Genomic DNA, 22,522 nt, shown 5'->3' on the forward strand with positions numbered 1-22,522 from the left:
GAGGGAACCAAGTTTAAGTTGGTGATCCATCCAGACTTAATTGACTAGTATGTCACACACATTTTATATTTACAGTATTTCATTCATTCTAAGTCACATTTTTAGTTCACATTTTTCACCTCTGAAATGAGGATGCATCATACAGTTGACAGTATTTTACAATTATTGACCAGAAAGCAGTTGCAGTGTAATTGCTTTTACTGTGCATGTGGGGACTTGGTCACAGATGTTTGTTTCCAAAACAATTGAGTATATGCATTGCGCTACTGTAAATGTTCAATTTGACATTTAAATGTCAAATAATTTAAAGATAATTTGAGAAAGAAATGGGTACAGTTGTTGCCTGAAAACCTTCCATTGATAAATTATAATGATATTAAAAATTATTAAAGTATATAGACTTGAAAATGGTATTTAGAAACTAAGGTCTGGTCCAAGGTATTGCCTATTGCTAATGGTGTGCCATCTTTATCCAACAGTGAGGTATCTGGCTCTCATTATCTACAATATATTTATTGTTTGTTCAACCCTAGGGTTGAAGAATTGTTAACCCATACCCTGCGAGAAACAAATTTACCAACTAAATTCATTGTTGCTATACCCTCATTTTGTCTTTCGCTCTATAGCTAAAATACTGTTTCTAAAAGTTAGTTCAGCTATTAACTATCTCTTTAGAGAGATTTAAAGAATGAGAAGGACTCGATTCCCCCAGTTGCTGGTTTAAGAGTGGAGAAAGGGGGACAACAGAAGGAATATAAACTGCCTCTACAAGCCAAAACCAACTCTGGCTGACAGCCAGGAAGGAAATGGGACCTGAATTCAGAAAACCACCTAAATAAGGTTAGAAGTAGACTTTCTCAAAACCTCCAGTAAGGAAAGCAGCTCTGCCAACATCTTGATTTCAACCTGTGAAATCTAGAGCAGAAAAAATCAGCGGAGCCAACTTGAATTTCTGCTCCTCTATCGTCTCCAAGATTGGCTCGGCTGATTTTCTGTTGTTTTGTAAATTTTATTTATTTTTGGCTGCGTTGGGTCTTCGTTGCTGCGCATGGGCTTTTCTCTATTTGCAGTGAGTGGGGGCTACTCTTTTTTGAGGTGCACAGGCTTCTCATTGCCATGTCTTCTCTTGTTGCGGGGCACGGGGCTCTAGGCATGTGGGCTTCAGTTGTTGCGGCATGTGGGCTCAGTAGTTGCGGCATTTGGGCTCTAGGGCACACAGGCTTCAGTAGTTGTGGCACGCGGGCTCAGTAGTTGTGGCTCACGGGCTCTAGAGAACAGGCTCAGTAATTGTGGCACATGGCTCAGTTGCTCCATGGCATGTGGGATCCTCCCAGACCAGGGATCGAACCCGTGTCTCCTGCATTGGCAGGCAGACTCTCAACCACTGCGCCATCAAGGAAGTCCCTTGGCTGGTTTTCTATAGAGGAGTGAGATGATAAACTTTTGCTTTAGGTCAGTTGGTTTGTGGTAATATTTCATAGCAGAAATAGAAAATGAACATGGTATCCTACCCAATTATTCATAACCTCTATCATGAGAAAAGATCAGACAAACACACGATATCTGGCCTTGACTCTTCAAAGGTTCCCAGGGCATGAAATACTAGGAAGGACTGAGGAACTATAACACACTGAAGAGGATTATTACAGTGACAGTGGCAACTCGATGCAATGGGAGTCCCCTGATTTGATCTGAAACAGAAAGAGACATTCACGGGAAAACTGGTGAAATTCAATAAAGTTTGCAGTTTGGTTGATAGTATTCTATCAATATTAATTTCTAAGTTTTGAGAATTATACAATGGTTATATGCCATAACTTTGGGAAGAGTCGGGTGAAATTACATGGAAATGCTCAGTGCTACTTTGAAACTCATTTCTAAGTCTAAAATTGCTTTAAAATAAAGAAATTATGCAAATGGAGGTCATCATCTTGGAAGGAAATCTTGGAGACAATAGAAAAGCAGGTTGAGAAATGCTGCTTAGTGTGTTTTATGACAGAAAATGTCTAGGAAAATGCACATTGACAATGACAAGTTAAAAAACTCAGGGGAGTTGGACACTGAGTATGAAGATGATATAAGAATAATCAATTTGCTTAGCTCTTTATCACTGTGTACATAAAAATATACAGTAAATATTAAATTACTTTTAAAAATTACTCTAAGTATGAAATAAGTGATCAGAAAGTATTGTGTCATAGCTTAAGTTGACACATGTACTCTGGTATAGTGGAATGAGGGCATTTTGCAATTGATGTGATAAAAATATATCTTTGTATCACTTAACTCTTGCATCAAACAGGAAATGAAATATTACCATTATTCCTATTTATAAAGGAGAAAACTGAAGTTCAGTGGTATTAATTTGCCCAAACTCATAGTGTTAATAAGAGGCATAGCTGAAATTTAAAGCCGCTCTGTCAGACTTAACAGCCCATATTCTTTATGCAAAATATACTACCTCCCATAGCAAATGAAAGATTATGCAACAGGGCAGAAACTTGGCCCTAGACTCAGAATATTACTGTTCTAACCCTTTAGGCTGGCACATCTAACATGTAGCATATTCAATAGGAACTAATTCTATAAATGAAATAATCAAGCTTATTTAGAACTGAGAAATGTTGAAATTTAGAAGATAATTACATGAATTTACTCATTTAGATGTTAACTGCATTCTGAGGCACAAAGTAGCCATAAATTTGAGGGTGGTTTCATTTTCTTTAGATCAAATGAGTGAAACATACACTATTCTGAATGATTTTTAATTATATTAAAATTATAAATTTTAGCCTATTAGACATAGTGAAAACAGGGGTGACAGTGGTGAATATTTCCCTTTAGAAGCTCCTATAGTTTCTGACCCTGAAACACATAACAGCAAATTAACAAATATAAAGCACTAGGCATTATTGTGGGCTTTTCAAAGGTACTTGCTAATTTTTGAGAAAGAATCATAGAAGAGCAAACGAGGGGTTTAATTTCTAGGCCATATTTCATCCTTTATGTCATGCCAGTCAAAACATTTCTGTTTATTTCACAGCTTTCCCAAATGAAATGTTTTAGAATTGACATTTACTTTCAACACTCTGTGTTTTGAAAATTTAAATAGCCACAAAGCTGAGTAAGAATGGAAAAAAAGATGTGCAAGTCCTCGATTTAGGGAACTACACACAGTTCTTTGATACTTTTGAAATCAGGTTACTCAAATGAGTCAAACTAATTTGGGTTGTTTACCCCTGTTACCAGAAACTAGATACTTAAGCAAATTCTTATTTTTGGTATTTTTCAAGGTAATAATCTGTTTATGATATATTCAAGATGTTAAAAAAAACCCTACATAAACTTAAAGAAAACCACTCCAGATTTTATTGCACAGAAATAATCATTAATATTAAACATTTCAGATGTAGATTTTTATACATGGAACTAGTTGGTTATGAAGATAATATTTAGAGATATATTTCTTTTTAAAAATAGACTTTCACATGTACTGTTTAAATGTTCTTACTCTAATTTTTCTTTAAAAAATAGGTAAAATTTTAGTAATCCTAATCTTATACATTTTCACAAAAATGAAATATTAAAAAAAATCTCTACTTACTTTAGGCTTAAGTTGTTCATCTTTCTCTAAGTTCCTAAGGTGGAAATTTGCATGATGAGTTTTGTATCTTTCTTCTTTTCTAATATACTAATGATATAATTTTTTCTCTAAGCATTCCTTTCTCAGCATCCCACAAGTTATAAGTTGTGTTTTCATTTTCATTTATTTCAAAATATTTTTAAATTTATCTTGAGATTTCTTCTTTGACTCCTGTGCTATTTAGAAGTGCATTGTTTAATCTCCATATATTTGGGGAATTTCATCTTTCTGTAATTGATTTCTAGTTTAAATCCATTGTAGTATTCTATTCTTTTAAATTTGTTAAAGTGTGTTATGTGGTCCAGAATGTGGTCTATTTGGGTGAATGTTTCATGTGAACTTGAGAAAAATGTGCATTCTGCTGAAGTCATCTACAAATCCATTATATCTAGTTGATTGAAAGTGTTAAGTTCAGCTGTGTCCTTACTGATTTTCTGCCTGCTGAATCTGTCCATTTCTGAGAGAGGAGTGTTAAAGTCTCCAACTATGACAGTGGATTCATCTATTTCTCCTTTGGAGTTCTATCAGTTTTTGCTCCACAAAGTTTGGTACTGTTGATAGGTGCATACATGTTAGGAATTGTTATGTCTTCTGGAAGAATTGACCCCTTTATTATTACATAATGTCCTTCTTTATCCCTGATAACTTGCTTTGAAGTCTGCTCTGTTGGAAATTAATATAGCTACTCCTGCTTTCTTTCAGTTAGTGTTAGTGTGGTGTATCTTTCTTCATCCATTTACTTTTAATCTATCTGTATTTTTATATTTAAAGTGAGTTTCTTATAGATCTAATTTTAAAAACTTCAAAAGTAAAGGTGTTGGAAACATTTAGGAACTAATAGGAGAGCTGAAAAATAAGAATTAGAACAGAAATCCATGTAATTGAAAACAGGAAATCAATAGAGAAAGTCAATGAAACCAAAAGCTAGTTCTTTAAAAAGATCAGTAATATCAAGAGAGATATGGGAACATGTGTATATGTATAACTGATTCACTTTGTTATAAAGCAGAAACTAACACACCATTGTAAAGCAATTATACTCCAATAAAGATGTTAAAAAAAAAGCCTCTAGCCAGGCTAAGAAAAAAGAGAAGGCAAAAAATATTAATATCAGAAATAAAAGAGGGGGCATCATTACAGATCCCATGGACATTAAAACAATAATAAAGGAATACTATGAACAACTCTATGCCCACAAATTTTATAGCCTAGATAAATTGGTCCACTCCTTTGAAAGACGAAAACTGCCAAAATCACACTTACAAAAATAAACATACTCTTACCATATAATCCAGCAATTATACTCCTTGGTACTGAAAGGAGTTGAAAAGATATGTCCACATAAAATTATGCACACAGATGTTTATGGCAATTTTATTCATAATTGCCAAAACTTAGAATCAACGAAGATGTTCTCCAGTAGGTGAATGGATAAACTTGAGTACATCCATACAATTGTATACCATTCAGCAACTGTAAAGAAATGAGCTTTCAAGCCATGAAAAGACATGGTAGAAACTTAAACGCATATGACTGAAGGAAAGAAGCCAATCTGCAAAGGCTACACACTGCATGATTCCAGCTATATAACATTCCAGAAAAGGCAAAACTGTGGAGACAATAAAAAGATCAGTGGTTGCCACAGGGTAGGTGTTGGGATTGGAGATGAATAGGTGGATATGTCATTAGACATTTGTCTAAACCGATAGAATTCTTCAGAATATTTTTAGGGTTTATCTTCCACTTTCTGAGGCTTATGTGTCTTTCAAAGATTTTCAGCAAGCTAGCCATTTCTTGTTCATCTGCCCTGATTAGCAAAATATCGATTTGTTGTTCTACAGGTTGTTTGGACTATCCAGATCTATTCAAACATTATGACAGAGGGTGGGAGAGTTGACATGACTCTGGGGCAGAAATGTAAATGTAGATTGTTGTCTCTTGATAATAATTCTGATTGAAATTTAAAAATCCATTGGCCAAATTTAAAAAAAACATAAAACAAAAAACTCTAATATTAAAAATGAGATTATGCAATAAATTAAGAGGTTGCAGTATTATTTATAATAGCAAATATATGAAAGCAACCTAAGTGTCCATCAACAGACAAATGGATAAAGATGTGGAATATATATAATGAACTATTAATCATAAAAATATTTAAAATTTGCCATTTGCAACACCATGGAGGGTATCATGATTAGCGAAATATGTCAGACACCAAGACAAATGCTGTATGTTATAATTCATACATGAAATTAAAAAAAATAAAACAAACGAATATAAAAAATCAGACTCAAAAATATAGAGAACAAACTAGTGGTTATCAGTGGGGAGAGGGAAGTGGGGAGAGGCAAGATATAGGGGTTGGGGATTCAGAGGTACAAACTACTATATATAAAATAAATTACAAGGATATATTGTACAGCACAGGGAATATAGCCATTATCTTGGAGTTACTTTAAATGGAGTATAATCTATACAAATATTGAATGGTGTTGTACAACTGAAACTAATAATATTGTAAATCGACTGTACTTCAATAAAAAAATACCTATTTGAAATAAAAACAACTAAATTGCTCTTTTATTGAAAATGTCCAATTAAAAAAAACTGGCAATAAATTTAGAAGTAGTTTAGTTCTTACATTTAAAGAGTTGGTTTTCAATCACTTCCTGAAATGGAGTGGGTACTTAGAATTTCCTACTGAGGCTGCTTGCTAAGGCTTTCGACTTTGTAAGCTTTGAAGTTGTTATGGATAAATCTGACTAGACCATGTTCTGCCTGTATTGTTATTAACTGACCAGAGGATTATGTTTCCTAGAAGCCCAGGGTTGTCTGCCTTTGGCTTTATATCCATATTTATTTTATCACAAATATTTCCTTGTGGCCATTTGCAACCAGCTGACCTCCAAGGCCCTGATTGCTTCTCTTTGGTAGTTGATCATTAGACTTACTCTTCTATAAGTAGCTAGTGGGTTTTAAAAGCAGGTTCATATACTTTTCTTTAAATATTTAAACTGATTATTTTGCTAATATTATACACCCTCATTTAATTTCAGTTTTACAAATGGCAAACTAGAAATTCTGGCATAAGAGAATTATGCAGAAAGTTAATGCTGAAAGTTAGGGAGATTGAACATTTTTTCCCAAAAGAGAGTCTATGAAATAGATCCCCATATTCCTTCTATAGCTGAAGTCTCTATTACAACACTAAGCCTGCAAGAAAAGGCTGACATTGTGAATAGAAAAACCACTGAGCTGGGCAGCTCAGAAGAACCAACAACCCAAACTTTCCCCTTGACAGCAGGAAGTCCACCCTGGGTTACAATTCAGCTGAATTATTTGTGCATGTTGTCTCCCTCTGTCTGGAACAATTTATTCTCTTTATGAGAAAGGGAGGAAATTATCCAAAATACATTGTCTCCAATTTATGTGATTAATTGACATTAGCCAATGTGTGCAAGCATAATAGGAGAAAGGTTAGAAGAGCCTGCCAGAGAGGGATGCCAGAGTATGCTCCCTCAGGTTTAACTCAGCAGTTAATCAAACAGTTCTTTACTTGCCACTCAGGTTTTCTGCAAAAGAAGTAAAGTGGAAAATCAATAAACATGACATTGGAAGCCCTTTCACCTGCCCTGGAACAAGTATCAAACATTTGTCTTTCATCAAGATACAACTTTAGGTTTCTTCTCTTAACGTGTGCTGGGTTTCCTCAACACCCTTTTCTAATGAAAGCTGTAGAAAGAGACTCCCCACCCAAAGAGGTGCTTTTCCTGTATTGCTGATGGTGGTGGTGCTGGTGGTGGTGATAGTTTTATTTCTAAATATAGAAGTTGCTATATCTGTTTCATCATGACTATCTATAAAAGTAAAAACAGCATGAGTCAACCAGGGATTATGTATAGTCACCAAGAGTAAAAATCTGTATTTCTTTTGCTTCAGCTGTCACAAGGTTTCCTTGTGTTGCTTATTTCCAAGAAAATGGTAGGAGGCTGTCATGAGAAGACAAGTCACTATACAGATTCAAATGGACGTGACAGTGATTTTAAATTTAACTTACCCAATCTGACGTTATTGGTATTGCCCCTTATATCCAAGGACCTTTCTAATTGCAAATGTTATTTCATTCAAAGAATCTCCCAGTTGACACTGATGTTAATGGTTCATATTGTTGAATTTCTCTGAAAATATTATTTCCTCAAAATAGTTTGTGTGGTCAGACCTTTAGGTGTTCTACTTCTCTAGCTGTACAATGAAACAATCCTCAATAGCTGACTGGTTCCCCTCTCTTTAGATAGCTTGGTATAAGAAGCCCATCAGCTTTCTTACCACAATGAATTAGTCATTTATGCTGACTCTCCAATATGACATTTGGGGCCTATTCAACTATGGTAACATTATTGAGACTTCAGTTATGAAACTTAATTTCCAAAAATCTAATGGTTTCCTTTTCCCTCATGACATAGATTTTGCAAGATTATCTTTCAAGATAGATGATTCTTGGATCTAATGCAAAGATCCTGAACTTCTCTGATCATTATAAATTCTATTTTTTTATGAATGTAACTTAAAATATTCAGTATCTTTGTTGTTGAGACATAGAATTTTCTGCTACAAATAGAGATTTATCAACTTTGGCAATTACTATTATGTGAGTGGGTGTTTTATGACTTGCTTGGCAAATTACAGACCATCTCTTTTTAGGTGCTCAATAATAGCAGAATTATATTTTAGCACTAAACATTCCTTTTGTCAAGATGCATACACATTGTTAGATGTCTAGTGTTAGTTTAGTCTTTCTCTTTTTTATTATATCTATATCTGTTAATTGATATTATTTCAGGAAATCTGAATTCTAGCACCATAGTAAATCTCTCTCTTGAAATATGTATGTTCTTGGATGGTAACATTATCTTTCAAGGGATTACTCTGATCAAATTATAAGATTCATTAAAGATAGTTAAATTGTAGTTGATGGGCGATTTCTTAGCATCATCTTAAAGTTGATATCTGATATCTAATTGACAGATTTCATTTCTTTCTTGTACTCGATTCTGTGTTTCCCTGAAATATTAATAAGCTCAACAGGATGCATCGAAGAATGCAATTGAATGAGGAACTTTCTAGCATAATAGGCAATTTCCTTTTTATAGAGGCTTGCCCCCTACTGCATATGGATATATCACAGGGAGACTGAAATAGCTCTCTTTGTTCCATGCTTAGCATTAAGATCTAAAACTAAATAACTTACTAATTTCATATCATTAAAGTAATTAAAATTTTATTACTTTCATAATTTGTGTATGAAACATCATTGACATTCTTGTATTAATTCACTTATTTTCTTAGATATTTGCAGTAAAGATGACACAAGATTGTAGTTACTCAATCAGGAATTGCTATAACAGCTGAATACACTGAGATGGACTTCACAAAACCTTTCTAATTTTTTCACTACTGTGTGTGTGTGTGTTTCATCTTGGAAATTTAAAAATATTAAGCTATTTCAATTTGGCAGCCTAATATCAATGGAAAATCAATTAATAAAATGAAAAAGTATATAGACTTTATATATTTCTCTCTAGTTCTATATTTGATTAAGTTTCTATGCTTAATATAGAAATAAAGTAAATTAAGAGAAGTACTATGTCTATTATTGAAACAAATATGATAATTAGACCAAAGGTATTACTCATGACTAAGTAGAAGGAAAAATTGTAATTCAATGAGACAATCAGATAACAATTTTATGGGATATCTTAGCTGCAGTGCTCTTTATCAACTAATGTTCCATGTAAATCAACTGACACATAAAGAGATAGAAAGGCAATAAAATGATGAGTTTTTGGCCAAAATAAATTTCTTCACAATTAACACTGTAATTTTATTAATATGTATTATTTTGGTCTCAGTGATTTCACATGATTGTGATTTGAAAAATCACGCAAAAGTATTGGTTGATTTGGAAATGGGAGTGTTGGCATAGAAATCTCTGAAGGTAAGAACTGCCAAATTTCTAACACAAGCTAGCATGTATTTTCTATGTATTTTAGCTTAATACAGAAGTTCCTTCAGAAGTCCTTTTTCTAAGTAGATAGTAAATCAGATATGACATTCTCTTGAATAAAGTGTTAAATATTAATATTTTAAATTGAAAAATGACAGTTAAGTATTGACAAGGATTGAAAGCCAAATTTTTAACATTAATCACATACTGATCTACCATTTGCAATCTAAGATCACCTATTTCAGTCCTACATAGTACAAAAAAGGAGGTGGATTGCTATTTGGGTACAGTACACTGAATACACAATTTGAAGAAAAACATCAAATGCTGTGCAAATTTTGTGGGTGTTAGAACGAAAACAGGGTCAGCTTCTTAAGCAAACTTGTATTATAATTGAAATTTATTTTCAATTAATGATTTACAGGAAATTACAAAGTTGAAAGGTGCCATGTTTTCTTCACCCAGTTTCCACAGTGGTTATATCTTGTGTAACTATAGTACAATATCAAAACTAGGAAACGGACACTAGTGCAATGCGTGTGTATAATTCTATGCCATTTTATCACATATATAGATTCCTGTTACCACCACCGCCATCACTATACAGAACTATTCTATCACTGCAGAGATCAACTGGTGTCTATGTTTTTCAGCTAAGTGTAGAGACCTTACTTTAATCCTGTTATCCACTTCTTTTAGTATTGTCAAATATTTCCACTACATACATATTCTATGCACACACATATATTAAAGTCCACATCAGACAATGTTACATTTTTTTCTTTGAACATCAAACATAATTTAGGAAAGTTAAAAAAAGAAGGGAAGTTTATTGCATTACCTGTATTTTTGCTTTTATTCTTTTCAGATAGTCATCCTTAAATCTCATACTTATATGACATTTGCCTAACACTTTTAGAAAGAAACAGTTTTTAGGGGTATAGCCAATTATTCCCAAATAAAGCTAGAACAAGAGATACCAACTATTTATTATGTTAGCGTTTCCCAGTATGCCCATTTCTACTTAAGGAAAAAGATCAAGCATATCCCTCAGTAGCGGAATTGGAGTTTAGGGTAGTTTAATCATACATGGGAAAAGAAGGAAAATTGGACTGAAGAGAATAGTATAGAAATCCTTTGCACCAGGACTAATTTCAATCACACTGTATGACTTGGACTTATTAATATTTCCATGATATTATTGTCTTATGGAATAAAATCAACTGACCAGTTACTGAAGCTAACACATGAAAATCAGGGTGATAACCAATTACCTTATTCGATAAATCTTCTCATTACAATTTATTCACTCCTCAAATTTTTCTTTACTCTTATGGGGTATACTTAGGGGTATTCCATATTACTCTAGGGTTTAATATAGGATTTTGAGAAATTCATTTTAAGAGTACAAGATTGATTTATAAGAACATAACTATTTTTGAGAAGGAAATATTTTCCCCTGTGCTCTATTATTTTGTGAAAAGTCATCCATCAAATTAAATAATAAATACTGTTTCTTTCCAAGAAAAGTATTTTTGAATAGTTCTTATATTCACATATTTCACAAATAAAGGTGCATTATGAAGTAAAAAGTAAATTCTCCCTTGTACCTTCTCCTATATCCAACTAGGATATAATTGTCTACACCATAAGTGATTTATTATTTACTTATTACCATTATTACTATTACTTGTATCGTCTTGCATTTCTATGGAAATACAGATATAGATTCTTATTTTTCACTGTATATACACCATTTTTTTTCTTCTTGGAGATGCACATGTATCATTAATAAATTCCTTATAGAAAATTTTTTATGGTTTTCTATATTTTTCTAAGACAAACAATTATGCAAGAAACAACTTTGTATAAATGTCACCTTACATAAGTGATATACCTATGGATATATACATAAAGGTAAATTTCTGGTAATGTAACTGCCAGGTATAATAAGGGGGCATGTATCATTTTGTAATCCCACCAGTAATCCATGAGGCCACCCTTTCTACACATCCCTGACAAATGAGTTTGTTGTAGACCTTTTTGAAATTCAATTTTTAACAGAATTTTCCAATCTGTTAGGTTTAATAAAAGGCTTTTTGATGTAGCTTTGATTGAAATTTTACTTTGTATACATGAGATCATATATTTTTATATACTGTAAATATTTTTCACCTAGTTTGTTGTGTTCTGACATGGTTTGTAGTGGTTTTCCCCTCGTTTAGAACTTGTCATTTCCCTTTAGTTGAATTTCTTAAACTTTTTTTTAAATGGCTTTTTGTAACTGCATTATTGTTCAGATGACTTGTGACACTCCATCTCTTGTTTTTCTCCATAGCAGTTATCACTTTCTAGTGTATAATTAATATACAGTTAATTTACTTATTATATGTATTATGTTTCCCTCATAAGATCCTAAATGTCATGAGCACAGAGATTTTATTTCACTACTATATTTTCTGCACCTGGAATAGTGCCTGGCATAGAGTGATTTTTCTGTAAACACTTGTTGAATGAATGAATGTAGGTTTTCTTGATCAGAACTTTGTAAAGAGTAACTCAATAATAGTCTAGAGACTGGATTAGGGTTGGAAGGCCAGGTGAGTACTATTGTCCTTGTTCTTTGGGTCATCCAGTTGAAAAATAACTAGGAAAGAGTTCTAATTAAAGATCAATGATCAGGAGCTAAGTAGTGAATGTGTGTCATACCCATGAACTGTGCGTCATAGGAGAAAAAAAAGATTCATTGTTCATTCTTTGAGAGATAATCAAATGGCTGATTTCTATAAATTACATATACAGCATCTTTTTCTGTACTTTCTAGAGAGTACTACTTGAATTACCAGTGGAAGCCATATCAAGGCCCTAATTTTCCTTCAGTGGCTCTGCCTATGCAATATCACCTTATTTTAGATGTGAAAAGCCATGACACTTTTGGAGCACCTTAGAGACTACTGAATTAAGGAAAAAACTGACATCATGAAAAATTTCTAAAAGAGAATAGAGATAAGATAGAAAAGAGCTGCAAAAGAATAAGTTGGCAGTTTGTGTTCCCTCAAAGGACAGGATTTGAAAATATTTGAAAAGAGACAAACTAGGAATATGAACATGAGTAAGGGCTTAAAAGTGAAGCTAAAATATCTAAAGGTTGGTTTAATAAGGGTAGGAAGTAAAATATGGATTTGCATGACTTTTGTTGGTGAGACCATGATCAAAGAACCTATTTGTTAAGGGGCCGGTTAATGGTGATTTGCGGATTTCTCTTTGCAATTTGCGCTGGAAAAGCATTGAAGAAATATGATGCCCAAAGTATAAAGGCAAGCTCTTGCCATTTTAGTTATGTTATTTAGAGATAGCCAACAGGGTGGCAAGTTTCTTTACCTTTATTCTAAGCCATTCATGTTCTTGAAAATGGAAACTTAAAGAATATATTTGAATCTCTTAGGTGTGAAGGGCCTACATAGCCACATTGAGAAAGGCATTTGCTGAAGAAATAAAAAGTTTGTAGCAAAATTAAGAAGTGAGATGTTACGGGCTGAATTGTGTCCACCAAAATTCAGGTGTTGAAGTCTTAAGCCCCAGTTTCTCAGAACTTGACCTTATTTGGAAATAGGGTCCTTGCAGATGTAAACAGTTCAGTATAGCTCATACTGGAGTAAGGAGGGCCCCTTATATGGAGTAAGGAGGGCCCCTTATCCAATATGAATGGTGTTCTTATTAAAAAAGGGGAGATCTGGACACAGAGGTAGACATGCATACAGAGAAGAAGACATAAATAGGCAAGGAAAAGACAGCCGTCTACAAGCCAAGAGAGAGACCAGGAAGAGATTCTTTTCTCTCAGGCTTCAGAAGGAACAAACCCTGTTGACATTTTGATTTTGGACTTCTAACCTCCAAAACTTGAGAAAATAAATTTCTGTTGTTTAAGGCACTCAATTTATAGTATGTTGTTAGAGCCTTTTAATTTACACAACAAAATTGTTCTAAGTTTTAAAGAAATACAAGTTTTCACTAAAGAATAAATATCACTTTATCTGGCATAGGTCTCCAAAAAACTATCCTTATTTTTAATATTGGTCTGTTTTTCTTCTGGGCCATTTTCTTACTCTTTTTATGCCTACTAGCAGATTTTTTTTTCTAAGGAATGTTTAGGTAAAAGCTCTTTTAATAAAAAGCTACTTTCAGTGAGATGTTTCTTTTAATGACATATCTGCATGGGAAGATATCCATAGGGTGAAATAAACTCAGGAATGGACTGATATTGGAAAAATGGTCCTTAACTGTCAAAACTATCCATGATGGAGGCATTAAAGGAAAAAATTAACAAATTATAACAGTATCAATAACAGTAAGACAACCACCTATCAAGCACTGCCATATATCAGGTATTATACTAGTATTCTGTTCAGTTTATTACATTTAATCTTCACAATACCTCCAAGATGTATATAGTAATAAGATAAAAACATTAAGGCTTAAGGAAGTTAATATTCAAGTTATTAACCATTTCTGTAAGAAGAGCAGAAAGGCCTTAAACCTGTAGTGTTTATGTTGTGTTACAATGCCTCCCCAGAGTACTGTTGAGAGCTGACAAGCACCATGAGAATATGGGTTCATGTAATCCTTAAGTTTACAAGGGGCTGTTAGATATAGGCAGACATAAACTCCAAAATTTAGGACTAAGAAACATCATTTAAGATGGGATAGTTTTAGACTTCTGAAAACAGAATTTTTTTGAGAATGAAGATTTCTAAAAATTGGAAATACTTCTGTTTTTTTATTACAAATTATCCAAATAAAGAAGTATCTCCTGATCAACTGAAGAAGTCCAATATATGGAGATAGTAAATGAGCACAGATCTGAAAGGATTGTATGAATGTTGGACAAAATGGCTTAGTTAGAATACAGATGTAAAAGTGACATTTATAGTGTCAGGAATACTAAATGACAGACTGTGCTAAAAGCCTGTGCAAATGATTTTTATAAAGGATCATGTATGTCTTTTAACTATGTTAAGAGCAAGAAGACAGAGGCAGAGAATGCTATCACTTGAAGAAGATTTAATATTAACAAAATAATAAAATAATACCATTAAACAGAAACTTAACCTCTAGTCTAAAAATGTTTGCAAAGAAAGTAGACTTAAGGGCTTCCCTGGTGGCGCAGTGGTTGAGAGTCCGCCTGCCAATGCAGGGGACACAGGTTCGTGCCCCGGTCCAGGAAGATCCCACATGCTGCGGAGCAGCTGGACCCGTGAGCCATGGCCACTGAGCCTGCGCGTCCGGAACTTGTGCTCTGCAACGGGAGAGGCCATAACAGTGAGAGGCCCGCGTACCGCAAAAAAAAAAAAAAAAGTAGACTTAAGAAGGAATGGCGCCCAGGATATGAGAACCACACAGCTGATTTAAATGAGTTCAGTATTTTTTCCAGTTATTGAAAGACTTAAAGATATGCTTGCACAACAACTCATTGTTAAAAACTACAGAGGAAGAAATCAGGTTTTTTTAATCTTATTTCAGAAATAATATTCTATAAGGTATAAATGGTAAACCTAATAAAACTGAGCGATTATTAAATAGATTGTTTATAAACGTTTGCAAAAGGAAATGATGCTTGCTTAAAGTCACCATAGGTCTACCAACAAAAGTTCACCAGAAATCAAATTTATTATATTTTTCAACATGCTTCAACAGGTTATAGCTGTTCTTTCTACATTGTTTCCATTTCTTTTCTTGTAAAAGAACACTGGTTTTCTTTTTCTTTTTTTTAATTTTTAACTCTTTTGGCTGCACTGCATGGCATGTGGGATCTTAGTTCCCTGATCAGGGATGGAACCCATGTCCCCTGCAGTGGAAGTGTGGAGTCTTATCCAAGTCCAACCCTGGTTTTCTTTTGTGGAACTATTCCCACTCTACTCTGTGTTCATCATGTTGGTATAGCTGCAACCATATAGAAAAAGGAAAGCACTTTCTCTGGCACTACCAACTGGAGGAATATGAGTTTGTAATTTTTAGTGGCAATTTTATATCATGAGGGGAAACTTTACTGAGAATATAGTCAAGACACAACTTCTAAGCTGAGAGATGGAGACAATTCTAGCACACGATTTGATTATTTGGAATTTTCAGTTAAGCAAAAACGCTATTCATTACTTATGCCACTCTGAGTTAGTTGAAACTAAAAAGAGTTCTAGTTCTGAAATTACTCCCTGGAAGTGGAGTATTAGAACTGAAAAACTTAAACTGTGGATTACGTTTATTTGCTGAAGAATACAAGATGAGGATTCCCCCTAACCTTGGTTGAGAAGATATTGATACCAGTTATACAATGGAGAAAATTGCTTATACTTCCTGCCAAGTTCATGCAGAATTCACTTGGCTCTCAGATTTTCAGTTCTTTGAGGCTAGGGCTTTTGGAAATTCTGTAGAGAAATGGCAGTATTTTGGAATGTGTTGACAATTTTTTGTGGCTTTCAATAAGTTCTTCTGAGAGAGAGAGATGAGTTTCTTCTAAATAACCTATTTGAAAACAGAAGAAATAAATACAAACTAGTGAAGAGATACTCTTTGTGCCTGCAGCCAGTGACATGAGGTGGCTGAGAATCTGATAATCCTCAGTTTGACAGGACTGTAAAATTTTTTTTTTTTTTTTTGTGGCACGTGGGCCTCTCACTGTTGTGGCCCCTCCTGTTGCGGAGCACGGGCTCCGGATGCGCAGGCTCAGGGGCCATGGCTCACGGGACCAGCCGCTCCGCGGCATGTGGGATCTTCTCGGACCGGGGCACGAACCCGCGGCCCCTGCATCGGCAGGCGGACTCTCAGACACTGCGCCACCAGGGAAGCCCAGGACTGTAAATCTTAATACCCTGCCCTAAGCTAGAGTTCATGGTAGAAAAAGCGGCTAAGGAGGTAAGAAGCAAAATGAAGATAATACTTTAAAAACCCTGGAGAAACCACTGTTCTCCCCATGTAGCTAAGTTTTGCAATTTCTGATTGACAAGTGTAAAAATTATTCCCAGTGAAGAGTTTAGTCCACTGGGAAACAATCTTGAAGAAATGACTCTATTAGTTCCATTGCTGCAGAATAGTGGTTGAGATGGAATCCATTATACCCAGTACTGGGGGAATGGCAGAGCACCAAAGCCTCTTGTAAAAGGGAAGGAATTCCCACTCAATGGTCTAGATTTGTGACTGGACCAACTCTCTGGTTTTGGTTATTAGTCTATGAAGTTTTGATTTCCCAATATATATTGCATATGTTGAGTTGGTTTAAAATTTATTGGCTAACCCTAAGTTTCTGAACCATAAAGAACTTTGCCGAGTAAAGACCAAGAGGTATGCTTGTGCTTGGAGTTATATGCAATTTAACTCTGAGTAAACCTAACCTCGCCGTGTCCTTAATGTCTTAAGAGTTTACTGGATACATCCCAGGTTCAAATTCTGTCATGAGGGAAAGTAATTAAAGAAGTTAGATTATCACTCTTTATAACCATGGTCTTCTAGGTCTACAAAGGCTCTTTTCTAAGCACAGACTTAGATCTCTGTTTACTGCCCTAAGTGGCCTGAAAAACAACAGCAGTGTAGGATTTAGAGTTATTTATATAGTTAAAAAATCTCATCTTAAGGCAGAAGACTAAAAGCAGGTAAAATAATTTTTATTGGAACACAAAAAAAGGTAAAATATACATGTTTAGCATTATATTTAATAGGGGATAAAGATACTGTGAAATAATAATTGGTCTCTTAGTCTTTGTGCCTCGAACATTTTGATTTTGGTACATTTAAATAATCAAATTTTCATCTCCACCATAGATGAAAGGCTGTCGTATTTAGAAATCCTCAGATTCTACTACTAAAAATGACCAAAATCTAGGAGAAAAATTGATATTTTAGAATCTAAAATATCTCCGATAATAGAATTACGATTCAAAAGGCATCCATATATTAATTTTTTTAATTGTCCATGTATAATTTTTAAAAATTTAAAACATGTTTTTCTTAAAGATAAACTTGTTTCAAAATTACTCACCTCATTATTGAAGGAACCAGTAAAATGGTAAATCTGGTCCAAATGAGAATTAGAGGAATAAGGATTATATAGTCTTTCAAAAAAGGCATTTAAAAATTGAGATTGCTGGTTTAGATACACATATGGTGACTGTCCTACAAGGCATTGTAACCATAACCTTTGTGTTTTATCTTTTATGCTAAGCAAAAATGTGCAAATTAACATTCACAGAATCAATGCCCTTACTTAATAGGAAATAGCAAAGATAAACATAAGCACATTTCTCTAGATCAGAGGCTAACAAACTAAGCCTGCTGACCAATCTCTTGTTTTTTTGTAAAGTTTTAATGTAACACAGCCATACCCATTAATTTATGCATTGTTAGTGGCTAATCTGAGTAGTTGTTACATAGAGTGTATGACTTGAAAAACCTAAAATACTTTAAGAAAAAGTTTGCCTACCTCTGCCTTAGATAATTAAATGATATTTAAATAAATAACTTATTAACAGTACCCTATTTTGAGAAATAATTTCTAAACAATAGTCTTGATGATGAAAAGGTTGTTCTTTTTATGTGTAGGTAAGGTCTGCTTGTTTTATATAGGTTTAGCAAGAGTTGCCTATATAAGCCTCTTTAGGCACACAATGTCAAGTCACTTATGAGTCTAGATAATTAAGTTCTTTTCAAGAAATTTTTATTTAAAATCTCATGTGCTTTTAAAAGCCGCAACAGTTTACTGTTCTGTACCGATGATAGAAAATCAAGTGAAAGAAGTTCTCTCTACCAGCATTATCTGTAGATTGGGGTGACTTCCTCTCACCTTGAGGTCCACCAGATTTTCTAAAGTTCTGGGCCTGTCATGGAGTCACTCCCTCACCAGCTGGGAGGCTGGGGCCCTGGAATCTGGGTGCCAAGCCTGTTTCCTTAGAAAGATTGGAAGGTGTTGACTCCACATATAAAGTGCAGTTCTTTGTCATTAATGGTGGGCTTGTTATTATTAAATTGATTTACTACCAAACATGACACTCCAGGTATGATGTTGATTATTGCGTACTTAGTTTGTTCAGTTGTATGCTAATATAGAGGAAGATTAAGTCTTATTGTACTTATATGAGCAACAATATTATGGAAAATAAGGAGACTGAATAAAAGTAATTGTTACCAAAATCACTTTTCAGTAGAACAAAATTACTCTTTTCCTTGAAAAACAAAAAGATACACTGTTACTTTGCATACACAGTTATTATTTCCAGTATATACTCATTCACCCATATTAATTATACATTTACCCAAATTTAAACTAACCACATCACCCATCTTAATTATAACTTTTAGCCAAATTAACTACTGTTTCACAGAGAAAACTGGGAATTAGTTCATTGAAAATTGTCTGTTATACACAGGCATTTCAGCAAAGCAGCAAAGCTCACGAACATACCTAATGACCACCTATAAACACCCACATTATTTTCTCACCAAAGGTGTAAGCGCTCTGTAACATAACAAACTAAGAAACAGAACTTTCTAGCTTCTAAACCATACTTTGTGACCAATGTTTCGGTAGTCTATCTTACTTAGGCAATATTAGATATGCAAAGATTTATATGTGAACTCAATATTATCTAAGTTTTTTTTAAATTAAGTATCTTAAAGGATGTTTAAGCTGACATACTACTGAGCAAAATTATCATTAAAATGTTTTTGGAAATGGTTTAATTTAGTAGAAAGTATAACTATGGTTTTTTTTCCTTTTTTTTAATCCTAGACATGATGTAAGAGTAATGTTAGCTCATCTGATAGCCAGCATAAGCAGTTTAGAAAGTTCAGAATACATAGTTCTCTATGAAAAAAATTGAGTACTTGTATTACATATTCCAAGATGATAAAATCAGAGAAAGTGTATTTAGTTCTTTTTTGAATCATATTTTCAAATCCTCTGGTCTAAGGATTCATCTTGATTGAATTTGAATTCTTATACTACAATTCTGCTGAAGTAGCAGTTTCTATAAGAGGGATTTTTTGAAAAGCTACTATATTTACAGTACTAAAAGTTTCATTAAAAAAAACTTATTCCAGACAACTGGGGAGGATATAATGCTTATGTAAACATGTGTTAATCTCTTCAAACCAATCAGAACAGAGCTGTTTATGTTTGAGATTTTATAATCTTATTTATTAATATCTTGCAGAGATAGGAAAATATTTCACACTCAATAAAAGGTAAATGCCTTTATAGCTCTTCAGTCTCAGCAATGGTCAAGATAAAAGAAGCAGAAAAACTCATAATCCAAATCTCAAGGGGCTATCCTTTGAGATCAAGAAAGATTTTCCTAATTGATATGAGGTCATATAAACAAATCTAAAAACCAAAGAAGAAAAAAAATCTTGCAAATCATTTTTTTGTTGTTTTTGACTGACAGAAAATAAATTTGTTTTAATTTTGTTCTCAATTTCCGAACCTGTTGCCACTGCCATTATGTCTATCACTTGCAAACTGACAGCCACATGGTGTTGCTAGAAAACATCATTCAAGTATTTTTTTCTTCAATCCAAAAAGTAAAGAGCAATTGCACTCTCCCAAAGGTTATATAATATTAGAATGGATAAGGATATTAAAGTTCATTTTTAATAGACAACATTTTAGAGAAGTTTTAGGTTCAATGCAAAATTGAGTGGAAGGTACAGAGATTTCTCATTAATCCCTACCCCTGATTATGCATAGCCTACTCCATTTTTTAACATTCCACATCAGAGTAATACGTTTGTTAAAAATCAGTGAAACTACATCATTATCACACAGTCTGTAGTTTACATTAGGATTCACTCTTGGTGTTGTACAGTATATGGGTTTGGACAAATATATAATGACATGTATTCACAATTATAGTATCATACAGAGTAGTTTCACTGTCCTAAAAATACTCCGTGCTTGACTGATTTATCCTTCCCTTCCTCCTAGCATCTGGCAACCTCTGATCTTTTTACTCTCTCTATAGTTTTGCCTTTTCCAGAATGTCATATAGTTGGAATCATACAGTACATAGTTTTTTCTGATTGGCTTCTTTCAATTAGTAACATGCCTTTAAATTTCCTCCATGTCTTTCAATGAGCTTTCAAATGAGCTTGATAACTCATTTCTTTTTTAGTGATGAATAATATTTCATTATCTAGATCTACCAAAGTTTGTCCTTACACTTACTGAAGGGCATTTTGGTTGCGTCCAGATTTTGGCAATTATGAATAAGGCTGCTCTAAACATCTATGTGCTGGTTTTTGTACGGACATAAGTTTTCAACTCTTTTTGGTAAATACAAGGAACATGATTGCAGGATCGTATGGCAAGAATATGTTTAGTTTTGTAAGAAACAACCAAAGTGTCTTCCAACATGACTTCATTTTGCATTTCCACCAGCAGTGTATGAGAGTTCCTATTGTCCCACATCCTTGCCGGCATTTGGTGTTGTCAGTGTTCTAGGTTTTGGCCATTCTAAAAGGTGTGTAGTGGTATCTTACTATTGTTTCAGTTTGCATTACCTAGATGATGTGATGTACAGCACCTTTTCATGTACATATTTGACATCTATATATCTTCTTTGATGAGGTGTCTGTTCTATTAAGGTCTTTGGCCCATTTTTTAGTGGGGTTGTTTGTTATTTTTGATAAAAATTATATCTATTTCAGGCATGCAATGTAATGTTTTGATATAGTTCATATACACAGTGAAATAATTTCTACAGTCAAGCTAAGTAACATATCCATCTCTTCACATAGTTACCGTGTGTGTGTGTGTGTGTGGTGAGAGTATCCAAAATCTACTCTTGTAGCAAATTTCCAATATACAATACAGTATTAACTATAGTCACCATGCTGTGCACCAGATCTCTAGAACTTACTCATCTTACATAATGGCAACTTTGTACCCTTTGGCCAACATCTCCCAATTTCCTCCATCTCCCTATCCCTAGTAACTACTGTTCTATTCCACTTTTCTATTAATTCAGCTTCATTAGATTCTGCATATAGGTGAGCTCATGAAGTATTTTTCTTAATGTGTCTGGCTTATTTCACTCAGCATATCTTTCATGTTGTTGTAAATGGCAAGATCTCCTTTTTTAAGGCTAAATAATTTGTGTGTGTGCATGTGTGTAATCACAACACCTTTATTCATTTGTCCATCAACAGACACTTAGATTGTTCATTTCTTGGCTATTGTGAATAATGCTGAAATAAATATGATTCAGCTGTTTGTCTTATTGTTGACTTTTAAGAGTTCTTTGTATGTTTTGGATAACAGTCCTTTATTCAGTGTGTATTTTTCAAATATTTTCTCCTAATCTGTGGCTGTTTTTTCATTCACTTGATACTGTCTTTTGTAGAACAGAAGTTTTTAATTTTAATAAAGCACAGCTTATCAATTATTTCTTTCATGGATCATACCTTTGGTGTTGTATCTGAAAAGGCATATCATATCCAAGGTCATCTAGGTTTTCTCCCATGTTATCTTCTAACAGTTTTGCATGTTACATCTAGGTCTGTAATTAATTTTGAATTAATTTTTGTGAAGACTATAAGGCCTGTGTCTAGATTCATTTAGATCCCAACTGGTCATGGCATACAATTCTTTTTATATGTTTTTGGATTTGATTTGCTAACAATTTTGTTGAGAAATTTGTATCTATGTTCATAAGAGTTAATGATCGGTAGTTTTCTTATAATATATTTGTTTGGTTTTGGTATTAGAGTAATGATGGCCTCATAGAATGAGTTAGGAAGTATTCCTTTTGCTTCTATATTCTGGAAGAGATTATAGACAATTGGTATAATTTCTTAAATGTTTGGTAGTGAGCTAATTACCGGTGAAC

Source organism: Grampus griseus (genome assembly GCF_964374135.1).
Source record: "Grampus griseus genome assembly, chromosome: 2".
NCBI lineage: Eukaryota > Metazoa > Chordata > Mammalia > Artiodactyla > Delphinidae > Grampus > Grampus griseus.